Source organism: Ascaphus truei, chromosome 1 (genome assembly GCF_040206685.1).
Source record: "Ascaphus truei isolate aAscTru1 chromosome 1, aAscTru1.hap1, whole genome shotgun sequence".
Classification (NCBI taxonomy): Eukaryota; Metazoa; Chordata; class Amphibia; order Anura; family Ascaphidae; genus Ascaphus; species Ascaphus truei.
The window spans coordinates 375108726-375134013 of record NC_134483.1 but is presented as its reverse complement, the minus strand read 5'-3'; the positions used below and the strand labels follow the sequence as shown (position 1 = coordinate 375134013).

Genomic DNA, 25288 nt, shown 5'->3' with positions numbered 1-25288 from the left:
TACCTGCGCTCCGGCGTCATGATGTCACGTTGCCATAGCAACGTGACGTCACATGAATGACGCCGCGTTGCCATGGCGATGCAGGAAGGAAGCCGCCGGAGCTTAGGTAAGTAAAGGTTTACAGAGGCCCTGCAGCTCCCCCGGCACTTAATTTAAGTGCCTTCGGGAAGCGCGCGGGGCCTCTGTAAACCCCGCGCCCCCCGTCGGCAGTGTCGCGCCCCCCCTGGGGGTCGCGCCCCACAGTTTGCGCACCGCTGTTCTAGACCAATGTCGTGCAGGCCCATCGCAGAGCAAAAGGTTTAAAGGAGCTTTCAGCTTTATTTATTTATTTAGAGGGAACCTGACTCCAGTGGGTTTTATCCTCACCCATTACCGCCTCCCTGGCCCTACAGACTTCAATAGCATTTCACCAATTGAAGTCACAGCTATGCTATTAAAAGTATTTTTTTTGTTTATCTCCACTAAATCCCACTCTTTAATGTTATTGAAACGTGACTTCTATGCAAATATGCAATATACATATTTTCTTCCAACTTTATATTCCATTAGGGTCCTGATCACCCAAATGTCCATTCGCGATTTTAACCCCTTCTCTGCCACAGAAGCCTGCAGTGCATTTTCTAATAGCTACCGTACTCACCCCCTGCTTCCAGCAGCTAAACTAATGAATAATGCATTCAGATAGCACACATATTCAAGCAAAGAATTGCATGCCGTCTGGCTGGGTAGATTTATGATTAGGTGGATAGGTTTCAAAACCTTCCCTGGCTGGAGATACAACTTTTAAGAGTGCAACTTTACTGGCTGTGTATGGTTTTAAACAAATATGAGCTGGAGAGTTTTCCTGTCTGTGACAGTACATGATAATTAGTTCAAGATCTACACAGTTTGGGAGGTACACATTTTTTTATACTTGCCTTCCTTTGTATAGTAAAATATGTTTGCAATAAGCAGCCAATAATGGTGATATAATTTAAATGTCGCTGTACGATGCATATGACAGGTAAGGGCAGGGGACATCTCCACAACGCCTAGCACGTCACCAATGTCCTTTTTTTCCCGTCTTGAGTGCTAAAGGTAGTGTCAAATTCTAATAGCTTTTGTAGCCATGGTAGGTTTGGCTATTCTACTGCCCCCCTGTTATGTAAGCCCTGATGCAGGCTATAACAGACTGTAATCTTGGGGTTTCCCCTCCTCCAGCAACCTTTCTGAGTGACAGGGTGTGGAGGTGGAACTGGGTCTGTGTATAGCCAATAATGGTGCAGACCTAGTGCCCTCCCACTCCTGTGCCTTAGGGAGGAAGCATGTAAAGTTAGTCAGTCCAGGTTCACCCTTCAAGGGGTAGAGACCTATGCCTCCAGCCCCGTTATGGGCTGGGGAAGCGTTAAGGCTGCGATGCGCAAACTAGGGGACGCGCCCCCCAGGCGGGGCTGGAGAATTTCCAGGGGGAGCGCGGTGGCTACAGAGGTCCCGCGCTCTCCCCCAAGGCACTTAAATTAAGTGCCGGGGGGGCCGCGTGAGGCCTCTGCAGCTTCATTTACCTGATCTTCGTCGACACGTCGCCATGGTAATCAGCGTCAAATGACGCCGCGGGGTCCCGTGACATCACGTTGCCATGGTAACGTGACATCACATGACTGTGACGTCATTTGACGCCAGAGGAGAGGGGGTGCGAGGCAGAAGGTAAGGCGGCAGGGGAGTGCGCAAGTTAAAAACTTTGCGCAGCCCTGAGTTAAGGCACCTGGCCGGGCCACCTGCCTACCAGTGTCTCGTAGGGCCATCCTAAGACCTGCTATTAACATCATGCATCCGCTGTAACAAGAACTGCAGTGCCTGCACCAATACATGATCCCATTATATATACCCCTGCCTGAGTCTACAGTCTATTGGGTAGGTGCATGTTCAGAGGACTGTCACAGGAGGGACTGTCTCCAGAACTCTGGAGCCTACTGTGACTGGAGGCACAGCACCATGAGAAGAACTACTGCCTGAAACCGCCTAAAGCCTGTCCTGTTTCCCCACACCATCGCGGAAGCTCAGCCTCTCCTGAACCAAACAGGTATCTAGCACCACACAGACCTGTAGCCAGAGCAAATCTCCCAGAGGGGTTGGGGGGAAAAGCAGCCCTACACTTCATTAAGCCAGGAGAAGTATAGATTAACCATACGTATTTATACATTTATAATGGACTAACAAGACAGTGCTGCACAGATGTAATAAGATCTTTGTTTCACTAGATCAAGGGAGGCCAACTGTAGTTCTCAAGGGCCACCAACAGGTCCGGTTTTAAGGATATCCCTGCTTCAGCAAAGGTGGCTCAATCAGTGGCACAGTCAAAGACTGAGATTCTGATGGGGCCAGCTGTGCTGAAGCAGGGATATCCTTTAAGCTGGACCTGTTGTGGCCTCAGCCACTGATTGAGCCACCTGTCCTGAAGCAGGGATAGCCTTAAAACCGGACCTGTTGGTGGCACTTGTGAACTGGGTTGGTCACCCCTACACTAGATTAATCTAAAAAAAAGATATTGAAATTGCTGCTATGATTCTAGTTTAGGGTATAGTGTTCTCACGTACTGCAGCTAAAGCAGTATCCTCTTATCTACAGCAGGACCAACAAGCACATTGTTCTGCAGTGGTTTTTCTGGCCACTCTGGCAGCGGAGGGGTTAAAAGCACAGGAATCCTACCCTGATAATAAAACAAGAAGTATTTAGTGTATTTGTTTTTTAATTTATAGTTTTTTACCAGCAACCACGAGTCACAGGGAATTGTGGATGGCAATTTACTAAGTCCCCCATTGTTCTTGGGGAAATGTTATCTGATCTCTGGCTTCCAGTGCTGTTTACTTTGTATATCAATCAAAGATAAAGTGCCATAGGCATGAATGACTGAGTTAAGGGCCCCAGATATGCAGTGCTAGTCTATGGAATCTCTTGAGTTAGACTCTCCATCCATCATAAGAATCTTTTAGACTCTGATATCCATGGCAGTCATAAAACTGTCTCGATAATGAATAGACAGGGCTAACATGCAAGATAAAATATGCTCTCTTTTTGCTCCCCGTTGCCTGACCACTTTACCTGTTTGCTGTCTACCTCTGCAGCAGCTGCTTTTATCTGTGCATCACCCTGTTTACACGTATTGATTACCAGAGAGGAATGGTCAGGGTCACACACAGGAGAGGTGCATACCAGAGCCAGATGAGTGACCTGCCCGGGTTTCTTCTGGAGCTGTTAACCCCTCCTGCCTGCAATCCATTGTGTTACAGGTCAGTCCAACTCCAATGAGGCTATCAGCCATTGCAGGGCTTGGGAGACTTGCTTCTTTTCAACAGGAGCACAGTTACAGGGAAGAGAACATATTTGGCATAAAAATACAAGCATTAATTTCAAATAGAAAGAGCTGCTGAGGCATAGCCCATTAAAATAGCAATCCAGTCTGCTCTTTTATTTTACCTACCTATAAAAGACTCCTGGAGATATTCAGGAAAGCAATTGGATGTCAGAACAAGGGCAACTAGCGTATAAGCAGGTTCCTGGTGATGGAGCTGCTATTTTCCAGGGGTCAAAAATGCTGCTGTCCCCAACCGACTCAAAGCAATAGATAACCTCACTCAATTTTAAAAATATGAATTAGTTGATCATTTCTGTTGACCTTTTAACAAGACTCTTGATGCTTTATATTAGCATTTGCCAACTCCATCGTCACGGAACATCAACCATTTAATTCGGGTCTAAACAAACATAGTTTGCAGGAATCTCTGACCTGCAAAGTTACTTTGATCTTGGGAAAAGGATTGCCACAGGACAGCATCAAACAGCTGGAGTGATGGCAAGCCTCCTCCCGAAGAAAGGTTGCAAGGCAGAAAAAAGCTCTGCTAGCGATTACCTATCACTCGACCAGCAGGGGGCGCACTCCGGTGGCAGATGTACCGGAAGTTTAAAGGATGGAGACAATCCTTTGTTTTACCCTACTGACTACCCTAAAAACACCTCAATCTTATTACCTACTTAGCGTATAACAAGACACGGTAGATCTTGTTTTGATGCTTTGAAATGTTTAATAAACTGAATAAAGAATTAAAAGTTGTGCCTTTCTTTATTAAACTTTGAGGGTTATGTTGAAAACTCTTAGTTCCCTGTCGCTTCCTTGGACCTTGCAGGAAGAGCTTCTATTTGGGGCTCCTGCCTTTTTACTGTGGAACGGTCCTGCTCCATTTCCCGGTATGAGCCTATAATAGAGAGACAAACGTCTGGTTACTTTACGAAACATTGCAACCGTCAGGCTTGCTATATTAGGAGGGTTGGATGGGCCGCTATTGCTTGGAGTCAATCCTTTCCCCTAGAACAAAGTAAGTTTGCAGATAATAGATTTCTGAAAACTATGTTTTGTTCTTTGGGAGACTTGCCACCTTGCACCAGCTGGTGAGAGAATATCCCTCAGCTGGTGGTTGCCCTAGCAAAATGTAACTCTGTCCAACACAGACGGTCTCCAATAAAGTCTCATAAAAGTGTAAGTAGATGCCCATCGTGCAGCTTGCATAATAATTGGTAATGTAATGCCCTTAGAAGCTGCTTTTGTAGCCGCTGCGCCCTTCATTGAATGCCCTTTAAACGGAATTATATAAATTCCCTATTGGTTCATTGTAAAGAGTATCCAACCTCTCATGGGGGGGGCGATTCACTAAGCAGAGATAACTGCTTTAAGACCGATAAATGGCTTTTAAGACCGATACTGCCTGCTGCACGATTCCCTAAGCAGTGATAACAGTGCTTTATCGGCCGTAAAAGCCATTTTTTTTTCAGTCAGAAAAACAAATACGTCCGATCAGGCAAAAAACGGCAAACGTGCCGGTTTTTGCCAGTCAGCGCGATTCACTAAGCAGTGATAAGTGAATCGTACTTTAAAAGCATGCCAGATTTTTGCACCAGCTAACGGCTGGCGCAAAAGAAATAGACATGTGAAAAGGAAACTTATCAAATAGTGGCGCTCTAAATAAATAAATCAAATCTTGCTAAAAATAGTGATAGTAGTGATACTTATATAAACACTTCTAATAAAAATAAATATAATGTGAAACAGTGATTAAATAATCAAAAGGTGATACTTATACAGACACATATACTAATGCTGCTATAACCCGGTGAGGATTTCTCTGTCTGTCCTCTTGGTAGATACTGGCGGTGATTCTCCAGGAAGCGCAAAGATATGTGAAGGTAAAAGAATATATTGATAGTGCAATATTGTATGTGATACTTATGAAGAAACCGAATAGGTGAAACGCGTAGAGTGACGCTTTCAACATTGACCGGAACCCCTGGAAGTAGATGACATCACTTCCGGTGCAGTCGGAACGCAACCCGCGACACGCACGCCATAGAGGGGGAGAATCAGAGCCATCACTTATCCGGCTGCTGAAATCCACTGCGAGAGGTACCTTCAGCATTGGCCGGAACCCCTGGAAGCAGACGACATCACTTCCGGTGCTGGTGGAACGCTACCCGTGACACGCACGCTACAGAGGAGGGGAACCATCGCTACTACCCATCCGGCTGCTGAGATCCACTACGTGTGGTCTAAATGCTTTTAACCTTTTGAAACCATGTGAGTGTAACATTATCCACTTACCTTTTAAAATCCTTTTGTATACAGTCTGCACTATGTCCAGTCTTCTTATTTAAGGTCTTTTGGAGTCTACATGGGGGCTGAAACTGAACTCCTGACCGCTGTGTGACATCTAGATTACCTAAAGATACCTTTATGTGCACTTAATCTCCTCACGCTTGTGAGTACATTCATATTAAAACAGCCATATTCATAAGTATCACATACAATATTGCACTATCAATATATTCTTTTACCTTCACATATCTTTGCGCTTCCTGGAGAATCACCGCCAGCAAAAGAAATAGAGCAATGAAAAAAATCATTGTTAAAGTTTTTTCCACCACACAATTAATACAACAGTTTGGTGGATGTCCCCGCGGGAGTCTGGGGCCTACGCTGGCCTGCTGTATCAATCGTGTGGCCAAAAAAACATAACAGCCAATACTTTGCAATAAATACACTCCCCCCCCCCCCCCGCCCCCTAATACATACAGTACAATAATGGTCAAAATTACTATTATCCAGATAAAACTATAATCCAGATAATAATTTTATCCAAATAAAACAGTGGCCCATATTATATGAGCATGATGTACCCACTGTACCAATGAATGGGTGAAGGGTGGGGGTAGTTGCCTGGGGAGGGTGGTTAGACCTCCTGGGTGGGCAGTGGGAGATGGTGGGTTAACCCCTTAATTACTATAGCGGTTACTAACCGCTAAGGTGATTAAGGGGTTAGGGAACATTAGATTGTGTTTTTGATTGTACTGTATTGTTTGTGGCAACGGAGGACATAGACGGTGATGAGGATGAGAACAGCCTTCATCTTGGCAGCCTGGTAGGGTTGAGTGCAAGTTTTATTTATTTTATTTCTGTAGCTTAATGTTTTATTTTAAATGGACAAATGCACTATTATCCATATCTGGATAATAGTAATTTCGCCCATTACTGTACTGTATGTGTTTATATTTATTTCCCGTTTTTTTTTTTCAAGCACAGGATTGGTACCACAGGCCACCGGACGGCCCCCATCGGCCTATAGTAACATTCCTATGCTTTAAATTTTTTAAAATAAATGTAATATATGTTAGGGGTATAGAGGTTGTTGGGGGCACAGGGGGTGGGTGGGTAGCACATATTGCAAGGTTTATTGGGGGCAATTGCCACCAATAAAGCTGCTATTGGGCCTTAAACCCTTCATTGCCTTAGCGGCTAGCCGCTAAGGTAATGAAGCTGCTTTAATGTATTTTTTTTAAATATTGTGCGGGAGCAGGGGTCTCCTGAGCTGAACCGCTTTGATTGTTGGCTCAGGGACCCCCTGCTTCCCGAGTTACAGGCCCGTATGGGGCATCGGATGCCAGTGTCGCCGCCATTTTTAAAGAGTCAGCGTCACATGATGCGGGACATTTAAATAACGGAGGAGATACCTGGGCCTGTAACTCGGGAAGCAGGGGGTCCATGGAGGCTTAAATCAATGCGGTTCATCTCTGGAGACCCCCTGCTCCCGCACACTATTAATAAAAATTACATTAATGCAGCTTCATTACCATAGTGGCTAGCCGCTACGGTAATTAATTATTTTTTATTGATAGGTGTGTTTTGATACGAGTATACATGAGCAGGGGGTCTCCTGAGCTGAACCACATTAGTTTCAGCCTCGAGGACCCCCTACTTCATGAGATACAGGCCCCGTTATGGGGTGCCGGTATCCCCCTGTAGGATTTAAATCCCCTGGTCATGTAATGCGGGAGATTGAAAAGCACAGGGGATACTGGCACCCCATAACGGGGCCTGTATCTCATGAAGTAGGGGGTCCCCGAGGCTGAAACCAATGCGGTTCAGCTCAGGAGACTCCCTGCATATGAACACTAGTATTAAAATGTATATTTATACTGTACAATCGCCTGTAAGAGCCGTGCATGGACACGCAGCGTCTCCATGCAGCTTTTACAGGCTGCTTTTTTTTCAATCAGCTATCGCGCTGTCGATTTTTAAGCACGATAGCAGGGGGAAAAAACCAGCTCGCGCGATCGGGTATGTTTTTGCCCGCACCTAACCAAATGCGCTTCACTTCTTAGTGATTCCCGCGTCTGGCTTCATTTTTTATCGTGGGATTCAAAATTTCCCAATCATGCGCAAAAGCTCGCTGCTTAGTGAATCGCCCCCATGTTGTTTTGCAGTCTAAATGGCTTTCTGGAACTATAAATAGTTGGGAAATGCTTCTGTCCAGGTATGCAGATGTGCAATATGCCACACAAATATCCTATCGAAATCCAGCTCTGCTGGTGATTTATCTAATGAACCTGTTTGTGTTGTCCCTTTCAGGATTATGTGGAAACCCTTTGGAGTCTGAGCTAACCAGGGATCTGATTTGTGAATTAAAGATAGTTCAGCCCCCTTAGCTGACAAGGCCAGGGCTAGAAGGGATGGTTGAAGTGTGGTCTAAAGATGATAAACATGCTAACTGGTTCAATGTCCCAATTAAAATTGTATTTGGGTACTATGGGTCTAGACAGTGTAGTCCCTCTTAATTGGCGTACATACAACTTCTGAGAGTGATGATTTGGTACTAAATAGCCTAATGCCGCCCTGTGTGACCGGAGTGTAGAGGCTGCCAACCTTCTTGAAATGTATATGCTAAGAAATCTAAAACCGCTTCAACTGTGTCTAGCTGGGTTTCAGGCTTTTTGGCACAATGCCAAGATGTGAGCGGAATCATTGCTTTATTTCTCTCTAGTCCGCGGTCTTACCGAGGAGTTAATCAGTTAATGGCAAACCAGGATATGTGGCAACTATAAAGCAGCAATTCTCCCCCAACCCAATAAAATATTTTAAGCTTACCTGAATCATCGGGTTCCTCGGAACTGATCCATTGTTCCCCAACATTCGGGGGGACCCTTCTCCTCCTCCCCACGGTTCTCGAGATGTTTGTGTGTTTTTTTTTTTTTTTATAAATATGGCACAGAAACATGAATAGAAAGTAGCAACCTTATCTCCTAATGACATTGCAACTTTCTGTTGGCTGCCAGAGGAAGCCCTGACCATGTGGCCGTTTTGTGTCCCACAAACCTGCTCATTTATCTGGACCAGGTTCGGAGGGGGTGGGGGGGGGGAGGAGGGTTCCAGGGTTTAGTTTTTTAAGCTAAAAAAAAATAACCCAGCAAAACATTGTGAACAGCACGGACTGCTAATGGCTACATTTCCTTTAAAGGAAAAAATGACTTTGCTGTCTCAGTGTTTGTAAGATGAGGTCTAACGAGTAATATACAAAACTTAATACAAGGGGAATATCTTGACGAGTATTTTGCTGTGCTGTCCCTTTCTCAGAAACATTTTGAAAGGGATTGCACCTTCAAGCAGTTTGAACACAATCAATTATCTGAGAAATGCATTATATTTTTAAAGCACTGCACATTTGTGTGAAAATGTAACACAATTTGTGCCATAAACTCTTTTGTGCAGTGATTTTCCATGGCACATTTTAGAGATTAGTGTGTGTGGCGGTTGATTCCAGGACTCATCATGTCTTAATTACTCAATGGCTCGCTCAAAATGAGAGTTCTTTTCTTTCAAGCTGATGTTGGCTAAGAGTTATCGCATCTGTTTAACCCCATGATGTGTAACAATTCATAAATCAATAATTCTGTTCCATGGCACTTCTGCCCAACAGCTGATGTATCTGTTATTAATAACAAACTGGTTGGATGCAAAGACTTAAGAGTAAAATTCCCGTTCTGCACAACATCTTGTTTTCATGCCTTGAATGTAAGAGTTTCAAGCAATAAATGGAACTAAAGTTGTCATTAATTAAAATATGAAAAACATATGCAGTATTTACAGCAGTATATCCACTGCAACCTGGCAGGCCACACACCTTGTGTATTGTTAATTAACTGGAGGTGATGGGGCATACTGTTGCATTTTGTGCCTCAGGCAGAAAAAAAACAAATATATTGTAATATTGATTTGGGGCTGCCAAATCCACTATATTAAACAAATTACCTCATTTTTTCAAAGCTAACTATGGGCATAATGGGAATAGTATTATGAATAGTCAGTGTTTTGCAAAGGTAGCCTAGCAGAGCAGCAGTGGATCCAGGAAGCCTGCGTTTAAGGCCTGCTGCCTGCTGCTTTGTGTGTCACTGGCTCTCTGTTACTGTACAAAGAAACTTTTCAAGGTTCACTTATCGTTTTGTGTTGCTGTCTTGCATGCAAATATATGACAACGTTGTTGTTCTTATTAGAGGTTCTATACACTAATGCTCAAACCGTTTTATTTTATCTGTCAAAATCTTTATTTTTTTCCCATTGTGTTTCTTTTTTTTTTACTAAAGACATTGGCCATATTTACAAAGCAGAAAGACACCTCTCAACCCATTCAGATCAATGGGCTGTATTTACGGTGTCTTCCAGCACGGGCTGTGTTTTATGGCAAAAGCCGGCAGAGTAAATATAAAAGAGAGAGGCACCTTGTTCAATTCAAAATTACATACAGTACCCATCTCACAAATAGCTTCTAATCTAATGATTTCGTATCTGAGCTACCGGGGAGTATAGTGGTACACAGAGCTGCCACTGGGTCACTGGGTCATTCAGTCACTTTGAAGGCTTGGGAGAATCTCACTTATTTCCAACAGAAGCACACGTAAGGTGAAAGGACATACAGGATCAGAAAATAAAAGGTTTTACAACCATTCATTTTATCTGTAAGAGCTGGTGAAGCTTAACCTATTAAAACAGCAGTCTAATGTGTTTTTTTTCCTGTTGGTTCCCACTGCTAACTGATTTATACGCTGTTGGTACTTGTTTTTACAAAGTGAGCAGCACTTTTTAGGATACTTGCATTTGAAGCTGTTGCATATTTTTTTTAACATGACATCTGGAGGATTAGGTTTGAGTTTCCAAAATTAACTTGGAGTATAATGGATCTGCCACTGCCAGTGCTTTAGCATGTGGCTTGGTCTCCTATAGCTTCTTAAGAGACCTGCAACAAAGCAATTTAATAAGCAGTATAGTAAGTCTCTCCATTGGTCAAGGGGTTCAATCCATCTATGTAATAGCTTTGCATTGTTTTGTTTCCTTTAATGCACTTTTCTTACACACAACTTTATTCTCCCACCCCCATTTTCCTTAGAGGCTTCTCCGTATCTTGTTTCTTATACTTTTACCTCCTAAACTTCTTCTTCTGCTCTGAGTGTTCATAATACGGCTTGGCCTGTGGGGTTGGCAGCTTTCTCGGTTATTCTAATGTTTCAGAAAAAGAGTGCGAGTGACCAAGTCCCCGAACAGATTATGAGAGGAGAGTGATGAAAATACCATGAAAATATTCAGTATTTTAATAAACTGGGACACAACCCGTTAACTTCAGCTGCACGTTGTCATAAAAATACAGATAATTAGTTTTACAACAGGTCAAGCCACTGACTGTACCTGGTTTGTATGTGCTTTTATAGGACTGAGTTTAACTCAGGCCAAACCTGGTTTTAGGAATCTGGCATCAAAATTCTTCCCTGACTGTAGAAATAAATGAAAAACACTCTTTTATGGATCTTTAAAAGGAATTCCTGAAGGGAATTCTGTAAATACCAGGGGAGTGGCCAGCAAGGTATTCCTGAATTGTGTAGATTTACTAAATTTAAAGATATCATGTGTCTAACAACGATTTTGCTACAACAGATTTGTGAGTGTTAAGTGCATATTTCCTTTAGTAAACAAGGACCAAAGATTCTGGAAGTGATATCTGATACTGTTCTGTATGTCTTTGGTGGTGGCAGCGAGTAAAGATATGTATTGTGATGGATTGAGAGGGAATATTATTCATTTGAGGGACCTTGTGTAGGTGAAAAATGTGTCGGCTAGGTAGCTGTATGTATTTGGGACGATGTTCATCTCGAATCAGGAGGCGGACCCGCAGGGCTGAGGTGGAATGCAGAATAACCGACCAGAGCCCAGGGACAGAGTCCTGTAAGAGTATTCGTAGTCAGTAAGCAGACAGGGGTCAGGGCTGGTGGCAGTGGTGCAGAATCTAGGCATCAGGCAAAAGGTCAGTGCAGCGAGGTCAGGGTCACGGTCCGGGGTCAGCAACAGGGGTTCCAAATAGGGGAAAGGGTAATGTGTGACAGCGAAGATCAAATGGAGCTGCAACAAACAGAACTTTGCTCGGCGACTCCCACCAGGAACTGCAGCCTTATAAAGCAGACTGCCAGTACCCAACATGGCCACAGTGAGCAGAAAGGGCAAGAGAGACAGAAAATCTGGACCATAGTGAAAACCCGGCACGGATCGAGCAGAATCCTTACAGTATTAACTCTTGTCACATATACAAACCACATTCTCACAGGTGTGCAATTCGTGACAAAGACGTGCTTGAAAACCACGGGCAGTTGGTTGAGAGGGTGTGTCTGGTGTCACAACTTCTATTTGCATACGTTTGGATTAAAGCTCAAGGCCTCCTGTCTTATTAGACGAGGAAAGGACAATGTCATACCCACCATGAAAAACTAGGTAATTTATTGGGTCATAGAAATTATAGTTGATGCTTCTTTTCATGATGGTAATGCTAACACCTAAGGCCACGTCCATAGTGTGAGCGACTGTGTGTGGCGCAAACAACAGGCCGCACCTCTATGAGGCAGGCCATAGAGCGCGGGACTGCGCGTGCGATGAGGCGGCAGCATTTTCAGGAGACAAGCGAATTTATTTTTGTCGCGCGGCGGCTGGGTCACGCGAGCAGTTCAGCCAGTGAGGGCGAACCAGCCTTGTGATGTCACAGCCACGCCTCCGCCACGCCTCCCCATCGCTGTGGATCTCAGGCCACAGATCGCTCGGCCGACAGACGCGTGCGATGCCATGCGCTCCGTCGCGCACCCACTGTATCCGAGGCCTAATGTGTAAGAAGGTAACTGCTCACCAAACTAAAAAGTAAATAACATATTATAACAGTGGAGTAATTTCAGGTGACAAAGGACAAGCTATACTGTTCATCCAAAAAATATGAACGTGAATGCATTAGTAACAAAAGGGTAGCCACGCACACTATTGAACACGAAAAAAGTACATGTTATGTGGTGTGCTAGCTGACGTTTGGATGGGTGATACCTTCTTCAGAAACAAAAAACCCTTAGCTTGTAAGCTAATTGTACTGTGCTAGTGTATGTTAATGTTGTCATTTTATTTTACTGTACGAAGCTGCAGAATATGTTGGCGTGTTATAAATAAATAATCATAATAATAATGACGATACCACTGGACAGAAATAAAACGTGAGCACTTTTTTTTAAATATAATTAATGGTGTGCAGAGACTGCGTATTTTGAAAGTAGTGCATTGAAACATCAAGAAAGGATCCTGCAAACCGGTGCTCTTTGGGAAGCCATTAGCGGATCGTTCCTGGTGTTCAACTATTACTATGTCAACATTTCATACTGTATATTATAAGAGAGATTGAGCTCTTCTACTCATACTACTGGTCAATATGTTTAAACCCTTGTCAATGAGATTCGGGGGGTGGAGTTGGGGGATCAGGGACATTTCTTTACCTACCAGTGAACTTGCATTAGGATAAAGGAATATCAGGGAGTGTACTTGATAAATATGTTGTCAGTCATTATGATTCATATCTATCCTCTTTGTGAAGACAACTTCAAGGACGTACTACAGAATATTTGTCCATATAATTGTGTAAACAATGGGATACAGAATATATTTTTTGTCTATAAACACGTGCAAATATTGTCACAGTTCCTAGTTGCACTTCCTTAAAAGGTGATCAATTTACATTTTTTATGGCATATGTAAACACAATATTATATTATTTTGGAGCAGAGTACTCATTTACATTTTAACAGCTTTAGAGCCCTCTAATGGAATAAGGATTTAATTCATATATCAGAGCAATCAATAAAAACAGAGAAGGACACTTAAACAGCTAGGTCTGGCATCATGTTCAACGCCTAGAAAGTCTTTCACGGACAGTTTCATGATGTCTACTCTGCTGTAATTCACATTCACTCCATCTGTGATAATGTTTTTTCTGTATACATGTATTTTTTTAATTTCTCTGATGCATACTTAAGTAAATGTTCTGGCCTCTGTTCATACATAATACATGTCATCTAATTAACAGAAAGCAAAACCTTTAGATCCTGTGGTAATGTTAGCCCTTTCATACCTTCCCGAGAAACTCAAGACAACTTGTGCAAAGAAAGTAATCGGTGTAGAGAAGCATGAAACGAGAGGGAAGGGCTGCAGTCCCACTTATAAACATGTATCTATAGTTAACGTGCCGTTAAACTATCAGCCACCACACTGAACACTAAATAAGATGAAACGAATATATTTTGGAGTTGCTATAATGCAATGGTGTAAATAAGATGACACTTGTAGGTAATGAGTAACATTACCCTTTTATTTACACACACAGTACCAGTTTCTTTTGATAGAAAACTGCTATCCACAATTTGCTCTCTCTTCCTCTTACCTCTCCTATCATACTTTACAACTCCTGACCTTACACCTGCTGTCCAGACCAAAGTCGCTGAACATCTCCCTCCCCGCCTTTTTGTTATCCTGGATGGCCCTCCGCTGACTCAAACTTAACATGTTGAAGACAAAAACTCCTCCTACGTCCTCCCTCCTAAACCAGTACATAAACTTGCAAAGATATCCTATTTCCTCTGTCTCAGCTTCTCTCCTGGTGAAATACCTCTCCTAGCTTCCCATTAAATCATGTATTACAGTACTTACAAATGTCTCTTCTCTAATTTAAGGTTAGACACTCCTCTGCCCCTCCTTACATCTCAGTGCTAATTTGTCACCATACACTTGTTCATCTTTGCGTTCTGCTCAAAGGTGTCTTCTGTCTACCCGTTTTGTATCTAAAGCCCTCCCTTCCTAAAACCTCTCTCACTGACTGCCCCACACCTCTGGAATGCCCTTCCCCTCAATATCTGACAAGCATGTTCTAGGCCTATTTTAAAACACACCACTTTAATGAAAAATTTGAGTAGCGCCAAAGTACTCGCTGCTTGTATATGTCTCATATCACGTCACGTTCTTGTCACGTGTATTACATATGTATGTGGATGTGCTATACAAAATAAAAACATCCATACTAGTGATGTACCGAGAACCCGGAAATCACCAGGTACCTGGCAGCAGGGGGCTGGGACCGGCACCGGGTCGGAACCGGCACCGGGTAATTTCAGAGCAGCTGCAAAAGGACTTCAACACTTACCTGCAGCTGACGATGGAGGGTGAGGAAGACCAGCTCCTCTCCGGCTCTCTAATAGGAACGCTCCTGCTCCGGTCACATGGTTCCCTGGCTCCCACCAGCATCAGCTGTGTGTAGTGTTCCGCTGCTTCCGGTGGCTGAACAAGGACTTCTGCTGTCACTGCCACCAGGACGTCTGCTGCTGCTCCAACGATGTCGCCGCGGTCCTCCTAACCCTCCGCAGCGGTCTTCCTCACCCTCCGACCGCCAGCTGCAGGTAAGCCAATGCTAACTGACCGGTAGATTATACAATAATATGAAAACACTTAGGGACTTATTCTATATCCGCCAAAGCAGCCGATCGGCTGATATAGACTATGCATTTTAGGCATAGAAGACCTTGTAAATATGTATTTTACATTTGTTGCAGTTTTGTAGGGTACCATATGTCTAATAGATTTTCATATATTAAAAAATAAGAAGTGTAACACCGAGAATCACAATGACTAATTAACATGGCATATACAACACATGTTTATTTTATTACCAGATTACAAAATCATCGGATATAATTCCAAAGTTTTAAAAAAAACTGCGGCTGAATTACTAAGAAATTACAGTACTAAGGAATATCTTAGATATTTCAATAGTTGCCGGTTTTAAAATCAAATGATATTTCTCTGAGATTTAAAACTGCAGTAGGATCTGACTATGAAGTATATGATTAGGATGAAAAGGTAAATCAATTTTCCAGAAGGAATTTTTTTTGACCAGACTCAGTGGAACAAGGACTTTGAAAGGTGACATTGAAAGCGCAGTAATACACAGAGAGACATGTACTCTTGCTTCAGCCTAATAATAACTGAGAATGGTGGGGGGGGGGGAGGTGCTAGGGGAGAAGTACAAGGTAAATCGCAGATAAATGCACTGTCCCGTCTGGCACGCCTGTGAGCACGTGACCTACATACTGGGCAAGGGTTAATATACAGCTATATAGCTGGCCCATTTTTTACCTTCCGCAATGCGGTGTAGGACATTTTATTGAGGTCATTTTGCCGCGACCAAATAGCAGCCGGCGCCTTGCTGTGACTCACCCCGCCTCTGAAACCTGCCGCCACCGGCCACTTCGCCAGTAAGGTAAGTGCCTAAACCCCCTACCCTAAAACCTCCTACCCTAAGCCCACCCTAAAATCCCCTACTCTAAGCCCTTACCCTAAAAACCCCTACCTTAGCTGCTAAAACACTTAAATTAACCACGTACCCTAAATCCTAAAAACCCTTAAATTAACACCCTACACTAAACAGTAATAAAACTTACCTTAGAAGCGGCCGGTGACAAGGATTGGCCAGCAGAGGATTGGCTGCGGTTGTGGGGTCCGTCTGTGGAAAAACACCGGCGGTGATTTAGTTGTAGCGAAAGGGCCACAAACAAATATCCCATTCTGTCGCAAAAGTCCTTCAAATGAAAAAAAATCTCCCCTCAATCCTTTCCAATATAACACCTGTCACGAACAGCACACCTGTGAGCATGTCACATATATGCAACCAGGGTTAATACACACGGCTAAACTAACCAACTCACCTTTCTCCTCCTCAAGCTACTTTCAATTAGTTCATATTTACCCTTACTCGGTTGCAATCATATCCATACCATGCCACCACCCAAGAAGTATGCAAATAAAATCTATATCTGTTGGCCAGGGTCTAAGATCCCGGTGTATTAAAGAAAAACTATCCACTTAACACACACATCTGTTGTAGCAAAATGTGTCCGAAAATATACTTTACTCTATAAAAAGCATGCAAACAGTTCATTCAGAGCCCAGAGCATGAGTTATTAAAACTTTATTTATATATATTTATATATATATATATGATACGAACCAATCCAAAGACCAGTAAAGAGACAGCAGACCGCACGGGGTTAATCCAAAAGTCTATATAGACAAATATGCCACACCCACCACCTGGTTAGCCAAAAAACCTGGTTCGTACCGCTGTCATGGCTGCACCAATTGCCACTATATGCAGCTGGACCCTAGCTACAATCACCCGCATAGTGGCGTACCGATTAAAATCAAACAACAACTGAACTGTGAGTCAAAATTCGTGGTGTACTTTATTAAGTGTCCTTGTGGATTGCTGTACATCGGGAAGACTGTAAGGATGCTGAAAGAACGCATGGCCATGCACCGTTCAAACATCAGAAAAGCCCTACTGAGTGATGCCTCTGATATAGATCTGAAGTGTCTACCTGTGGCTAGACATTTCAAAGAAAAAAGACACACATTGGCCACACTTCGTTGTATGCCTATTCTGCAGGTTCCAGTCCCCCCCCCCCGTGGGGGTGACAGGGGCAGGACTTTGCTTAAACAGGAAGCAAGGCTTATTTATGAACTAAGGACTATGACACCTGGTGGCCTAAATGAGGAGCTTTCACTTAGCTGCTTTCTGTAGTTGCCTCCCTGCTTTGACTTAGTTTTACATTATGCCTTTTATATGTTTGTCACTCATACTCTGTTGCATCACTCCCTCTGCACTTTTGCACTTCCTTTGTCCTTATATACTATGGTGATGCTATGCGCTCCCTGTGCTCTATACCTCTATCTGTCCCCCTGTGGTTCACCTCAACGCTCTGTGTTTTACTACTCTGTTTAGCCCATTATTGCTGTCAGTGTGTGGGTAACTGTGCACCGAGGCGGTTTTCCAGACTGCGCATGCGCGATTTGCGCTGCCGGCGTCCCTGGTTGCCAGGGAGAGTTAATGAGGCGTCTGCTCACAGCTGTGATGCGCGGCGCACTCTCCTTGCTGGCGCCCCGGCAGTCAATGTGTTTTGGCCCACTGCGCATGCGCGGCGCGCGACGTTCCCCCGCACGGGCAGTAGACTCTGGGACCAGTGTCTCAGGGTGTCTCTCTCCTAATAGTTTAAGTGCCTACTCTTATGTCATGATGAATCATTTGGATATTCAGGTAATAGGGGAGGGGGCACGGAGCACAGCTATGTTGCATATTATGTCTGATTGCATGTTGGTGATTGGTTCCCTTTGTTTGCATTGCACTATGGGTGAGGGTATATATGTTTGGTCACTTACACTTGTGGGTTGCACGGCCCTGAGGAAGGTCTCTCTGTGGGACCGAAACGTTGGCTTACGTGTATTTCATGTTGTGCATATAGACTTTTGGATTAACCCTGTGCGGTCTGCTGTCTCTGTACTGGTCTTTGGATTGGTTCGTATCATATTTACTCTCTATGGGACTAGCATCTGCTATTACAACATTTTCAACTACAGTGTGCTGACTGAATTTCATGTGTGTGTATATATATCTTAATATATAAAATCGAATGGTTAGTGAGGTTAGTGCTATCTGCGGTGAATCTCATTGGTCCGTGACTGTCATTGCCCAAGAGGTACGCCCGGTGAATCTCATTGGTCCAAGAGGTACGCCCCACTGTGACATCACCTCCTTCACTCTCACACACTTGCAGTCACACCACACGGCCAGAACCTCTGACGACTCCTTGGTAAGTTGACATGTCACACTCTCACCCCCCACACTCACACACAACCCCCCACACTCTCACCCCCCACACTCACACACAACCCCCCACACTCACACACAACCCCCCACACTCACACACAACCCCCCACAATCACACCCCCCACACTCACACACAACCCCCCACACTCTCACCCCCCACACTCACACACAACCCCCCACACTCACACCCCCCACACTCACTCGCCCCCCACACTCACACACAACCCTGTACACACAGTCACCCCCTCACACTCACACTCACTCAGTGTCACTCACCCCCCACACTCACACACAACCCCCCACACTCACACACAACCCTGTACACACAGTCACCCCCTCACACTCAGTGTCACTGAACACTGTACACACACCCACTGTCACACACCCACTGTCACCCCACACACACTCAGTGTCACTCACCCCCCACACACACACTCAGTGTCACTCACCCCCCACACTCACACACAACCCCCCACACTCACACACAACCCTGTACACACAGTCACCCCCTCACACTCAGTGTCACTTAACACTGTACACACACTCACTGTCACACACACACTGTCACCCCTGTGCACACACACACACACATCTTACACACATCTTACACATTACACACATTTACAATTCTCCCTCCCAAACGACAATCGCCCATTACCTTCATTCTCCCTCCGCAACGACCCGCTCATATTACAGCGGACCTTACACCGCCCGCTCTCTGCCCACCTCATATATGGGCGCCTCTCCCTCCGCAACGACAATCCTCTAAACCGCACATATTACAGCGGCCCATTACCCTTACTAAACTGCCGCCCATTACCTTCATTCTCCCTCCGCCACGAACCGCTCATATTACAGCGCCCGTTACACCGCCCGCTCTCTGCCCACCTCATATATGCCCGCCGCCGCGCACATTACACCGCCCGCACGCGTCCATTAACTCGCGCGCACATTACACCGGCCTGTGCAAATACCCCTATAAACCGCCACCCACAACGCACTCTTTCTACATTTTTACTAATGCCCCACAAACTCTGGTACTAATTCAAATGTATTTCTCTTTCTACAATGCCGTGCACCTACGCAGTGTAAATTCTATTTGTAAAATGGCCGACACACTTAACATTCTACATCATTCACACATCAACTACATTAATTTACCAAACTTTTGCCTTTACAACTACTAAATACAAAGATTTGCCTCTACAAACACATGGACGCCGCTCACCGCCTACTCTTTATCAACTTCAATTTCTTCTCAAACTACTCACTTACAATTACAATAAATTTCTATCACTACAATGCCGTACGTTTGGCGTGCACCTACGCAGTGTCAATTAAATGTCTAAAATGGCCGACACTAATTTTCTTTTCCTATTATCCATTTATACCATCTTTTCATTTATTTTCTCTTTATTTCATAGCCGCTATAATACATTTTCTTTACACTTTGCTAATGTATTTTTTTTTATCCATTCTTATAATTTAGTCCTTTATTTATTTTTTTCCATAGCCGCTATATCATTATTTATTCCTTTCTTTATTTTTTTGCATAGCCGCTATATCATACTTTCACTTTTACTCAACTTTCCTTCATTCACACATCGCCACACATATTACATTAATACATTCAACATCATTCACACATCAACTACATACATTTAAATCTTCCAATGCCCTCCGCACGCCAATCTCTGGATGCGCTCCGCAGAAACTTTTTTTTTTCAACACTTTATTAACACAAATTTCTACAAACATTTTACATCTACCAATGACCTCCGAACGGCGCTCCGAATTTCTACAATGGCGTGCACCTACGCAGTGTCAATTCAATTTATAAAATGGCCGACACACTACATTTCTTTTACTATTATCCATTTATATTATATTTTGTTTTATTTTCTTTCTTTCATAGCCGCTATAATACTTTTTATTTACATTACCCCCGCTTTGCTAATTTTTTTTTTATCCATTCTTATAATTTCTTCCTTGCCGCTATATCATACTTTCATTTTTAATCAACTTTGATTCATTCACACATCACCACACATATTACATTCATACATTCAACATTATTCACACTTCAACTACATACATTTCAATCTTCCAATGCCCTCCGCACGCCAATCTCTGGATGCGCTCCGCAGAAACTTTTTTTTTTCAACATTTTTTTTTTCTGCCAAAATGTAAAACTTTATTAACACAAATTTCTACAAACATTTTACATCTACCAATGACCTCCGAACGGCGCTCCGAATTTCTACAATGGCGTGCACCTACGCAGTGTCAATTCAATTTATAAAATGGCCGACACACTACATTTCTTTTACTATTATCCATTTATATTATATTTTGTTTTATTTTCTTTCTTTCATAGCCGCTATAATACTTTTTATTTACATTACCCCCGCTTTGCTAATTTTTTTTTTATCCATTCTTATAATTTCTTCCTTGCCGCTATATCATACTTTCATTTTTAATCAACTTTGATTCATTCACACATCACCACACATATTACATTCATACATTCAACATTATTCACACTTCAACTACATACATTTCAATCTTCCAATGCCCTCCGCACGCCAATCTCTGGATGCGCTCCGCACACACCACTTTCACCAACAACTCATTTCAAAATATTTTTTTTTTTTTTTTTTCTGACAACATTTTTAACTTTATTAACAAACATTTGTACAAACATTTGACATCTAACAATGCCCTCCGAACGCCAATCTCTGGATGCTCTACGCTCGCAAACTTTTATTTTAAAATATTCTTTTTATTTGTACCAACATTTTTTTCTTTATTAAATGCTCTTTTTAACTACTTTTAATAAAAATACATCATATTTACTCTTCTTTACTGCTATTTCACAACACCCACCCACCCTTCCTCTTTCCACACACCCCCACCCTTCCTCTTCCCACACACCCCCACCCTTCCTCTTCCCACACACCCCCACCCACCCACCCTTCCTCTTCCCACACACCCCCACCCACCCACCCTTCCTCTTCCCACACACCCCCACCCACCCACCCTTCCTCTTCCCACTCACCCCCACCCACCCACCCTTCCTCTTCCCACACACCCCCACCCACCCACCCTTCCTCTTCCCACACACCCCCACCCACCCACCCTTCCTCTTCCCACACACCCCCACCCACCCACCCTTCCTCTTCCCACACACCCCCACCCACCCACCCTTCCTCTTCCCACACACCCCCACCCACCCACCCTTCCTCTTCCCACACACCCCCACCCACCCACCCTTCCTCTTCCCACACACCCCCACCCACCCACCCTTCCTCTTCCCACACACTCCCACCCACCCTTCCTCTTCCCACACACCCCCACCCACCCACCCTTCCTCTTCCCACACACCCCCACCCACCCACCCTTCCTCTTCCCACACACCCCCACCCACCCACCCTTCCTCTTCCCACACACCCCCACCCACCCACCCTTCCTCTTCCCACACACCCCCACCCACCCTTCCTCTTCCCACACACCCCCACCCACCCTTCCTCTTCCCACACACCCCCACCCACCCACCCTTCCTCTTCCCACACACCCCCACCCACCCACCCTTCCTCTTCCCACACACCCCCACCCACCCACCCTTCCTCTTCCCACACACCCCCACCCACCCACCCTTCCTCTTCCCACACACCCCCACCCACCCACCCTTCCTCTTCCCACACACCCCCACCCACCCACCCTTCCTCTTCCCACACACCCCCACCCACCCACCCTTCCTCTTCCCACACACCCCCACCCACCCACCCTTCCTCTTCCCACACACCCCCACCCACCCACCCTTCCTCTTCCCACACACCCTTCCTCTTCCCACACACCCCCACCCACCCACCCTTCCTCTTCCCACACACCCCCACCCACCCACCCTTCCTCTTCCCACACACCCCCACCCACCCACCCTTCCTCTTCCCACACACCCCACCCACCCACCCTTCCTCTTCCCACACACCCCCACCCACCCACCCTTCCTCTTCCCACACACCCCCACCCACCCACCCTTCCTCTTCCCACACACCCCCACCCACCCACCCTTCCTCTTCCCACACACCCCCACCCACCCACCCTTCCTCTTCCCACACACCCCCACCCACCCACCCTTCCTCTTCCCACACACCCTTCCTCTTCCCACACACCCCCACCCACCCACCCTTCCTCTTCCCACACACCCCCACCCACCCACCCTTCCTCTTCCCACACACCCCCACCCACCCACCCTTCCTCTTCCCACACACCCCACCCACCCACCCTTCCTCTTCCCACACACCCCCACCCACCCACCCTTCCTCTTCCCACACACCCCCACCCACCCACCCTTCCTCTTCCCACACACCCCCACCCACCCACCCTTCCTCTTCCCACACACCCCCACCCACCCACCCTTCCTCTTCCCACACACCCCCACCCACCCACCCTTCCTCTTCCCACACACCCCCACCCACCCACCCTTCCTCTTCCCACACACCCCCACCCACCCACCCTTCCTCTTCCCACACACCCCCACCCACCCACCCTTCCTCTTCCCACACACCCCCACCCACCCACCCTTCCTCTTCCCACACACCCCCACCCACCCACCCTTCCCACACACCCCACCCACCCACCCACCCTTCCTCTTCCCACACACCCCACCCACCCACCCTTCCTCTTCCCACACACCCCACCCACCCTTCCTCTTCCCACACACCCCACCCACCCACCCACCCTTCCTCTTCCCACACACCCCACCCACCCACCCACCCTTCCTCTTCCCACACACCCCACCCACCCACCCACCCTTCCTCTTCCCACACACCCCCACCCACCCACCCTTCCTCTTCCCACCCACCCACCCTTCATTTATGTTCCCACACACCCCACCCACCCACCCTTCCTCTTCCCACACACCCCACCCACCCACCCTTCCTCTTCCCACACACCCCACCCACCCACCCTTCCTCTTCCCACACACCCCACCCACCCACCCTTCCTCTTCCCACACACCCCACCCTTCCTCTTCCCACACACCCCACCCACCCACCCTTCCTCTTCCCACACACCCCACCCACCCACCCTTCCTCTTCCCACACACCCCACCCACCCACCCTTCCTCTTCCCACACACCCCACCCACCCACCCTTCCTCTTCCCACACACCCCACCCACCCACCCTTCCTCTTCCCACACACCCCACCCACCCACCCACCCTTCCTCTTCCCACACACCCCACCCACCCACCCTTCCTCTTCCCACACACCCCACCCACCCACCCTTCCTCTTCCCACACACCCCACCCACCCACCCTTCCTCTTCCCACACACCCCACCCACCCACCCTTCCTCTTCCCACACACCCCACCCACCCACCCTTCCTCTTCCCACACACCCCACCCACCCACCCTTCCTCTTCCCACACACCCCACCCACCCACCCTTCCTCTTCCCACACACCCCACCCACCCACCCTTCCTCTTCCCACACACCCCACCCACCCACCCTTCCTCTTCCCACACACCCCACCCACCCTTCCTCTTCCCACACACCCCACACACCCACCCTTCCTCTTCCCACACACCCCACCCACCCACCCTTCCTCTTCCCACACACCCCACCCACCCTTCCTCTTCCCACACACCCCACCCACCCTTCCTCTTCCCACACACCCCACCCACCCTTCCTCTTCCCACACACCCCACCCACCCTTCCTCTTCCCACAACCCCACCCACCCACCCTTCCTCTTCCCACACACCCCACCCACCCACCCTTCCTCTTCCCACACACCCCACCCACCCACCCTTCCTCTTCCCACACACCCCACCCACCCACCCTTCCTCTTCCCACACACCCCACCCTTCCTCTTCCCACAACCCCACCCTTCCTCTTCCCACAACCCCACCCACCCACCCTCTTCCCACAACCCCACCCACCCACCCTCTTCCCACAACCCCACCCACCCACCCTCTTCCCACAACCCCACCCACCCACCCTCTTCCCACAACCCCACCCACCCACCCTCTTCCCACAACCCCACCCACCCACCCTCTTCCCACAACCCCACCCACCCACCCTTCCTCTTCCCACAACCCCACCCACCCACCCTTCCTCTTCCCACAACCCCACCCACCCTTCCTCTTCCCACAACCCCACCCACCCACCCTTCCTCTTCCCACACACCCACCCTTCATTTATGTTCCCACACCCCCACCCAACCACCCTTACTCTTCCCACATCCCCCACACACCCACCTTTACTCTTCACACACCCCCACCCACCCACCCTTGCTCTTCACACCCCCCCACCCACCCACCCTTGCTCTTCACACCCCCCCACCCACCCAGCCTTACTCTTCACACCCACCCACCCTTACTCTTCCCACACCACCACCCACCCACCCACCCTTCCTCTTCCCACCCACCCACCCTTCATTTATGTTCCCACACCCCCACCCACCCACCCTTCCTCTTCCCACACCCCCACCCACCCTTTCTCTTAGCACACCCCCACCCACACCCTTGCATTTCATAACAACAATCATTTATTACTATACCAATTATTATCACATGGACTCTTACATATGTTTATTACAAATGTATATACCAGTTTTTATTCTTCATCAACGACAATAAAATATTTTTACAAATTTTATATATTAATCTTTCTTTTCATTCTATTTCATTCATATACTTTTTATTACAAACAACATTATTTTTTATTTTATCCATTCACATTCCGGGCAACGCCGGGTCTATCAGCTAGTATATATATATATATATGTTTTATATATATATATATTATATATATATATATACATATATATACATATCCTGTGCTTAGATTACAGAAAGAAGGATTCTTAAAAGAACATACAGTTACAGTAAATGCAGAACAGTTTTTTAAAATAAAAAGATAAAACATATAC

At 46.1% G+C, this 25288-nt stretch overlaps 1 protein-coding gene and 1 long non-coding RNA gene across 16 annotated transcripts in view; one reads left to right on the top strand and one right to left on the bottom strand.

The window, feature by feature from the left end:
* TENM3 (teneurin transmembrane protein 3) overlaps positions 1–25288 on the top strand; it is an 816371-nt gene that overhangs the window by 362528 nt on the left and 428555 nt on the right. The window lies entirely within an intron of this gene.
* On the bottom strand, positions 4042–20991 carry LOC142501260 (uncharacterized). 2 transcript variants are annotated; one of them, XR_012803451.1, is made up of 4 exons: positions 20452–20991; positions 16135–16196; positions 14841–15108; positions 4042–4229 (listed from the first exon to the last, which is right to left on the bottom strand). It is a non-coding gene; the product is annotated as an uncharacterized LOC142501260 (long non-coding RNA). The 2 variants fall into 2 exon arrangements; XR_012803452.1 differs by lacking the exon at positions 4042–4229 and adding an exon at positions 11993–12519.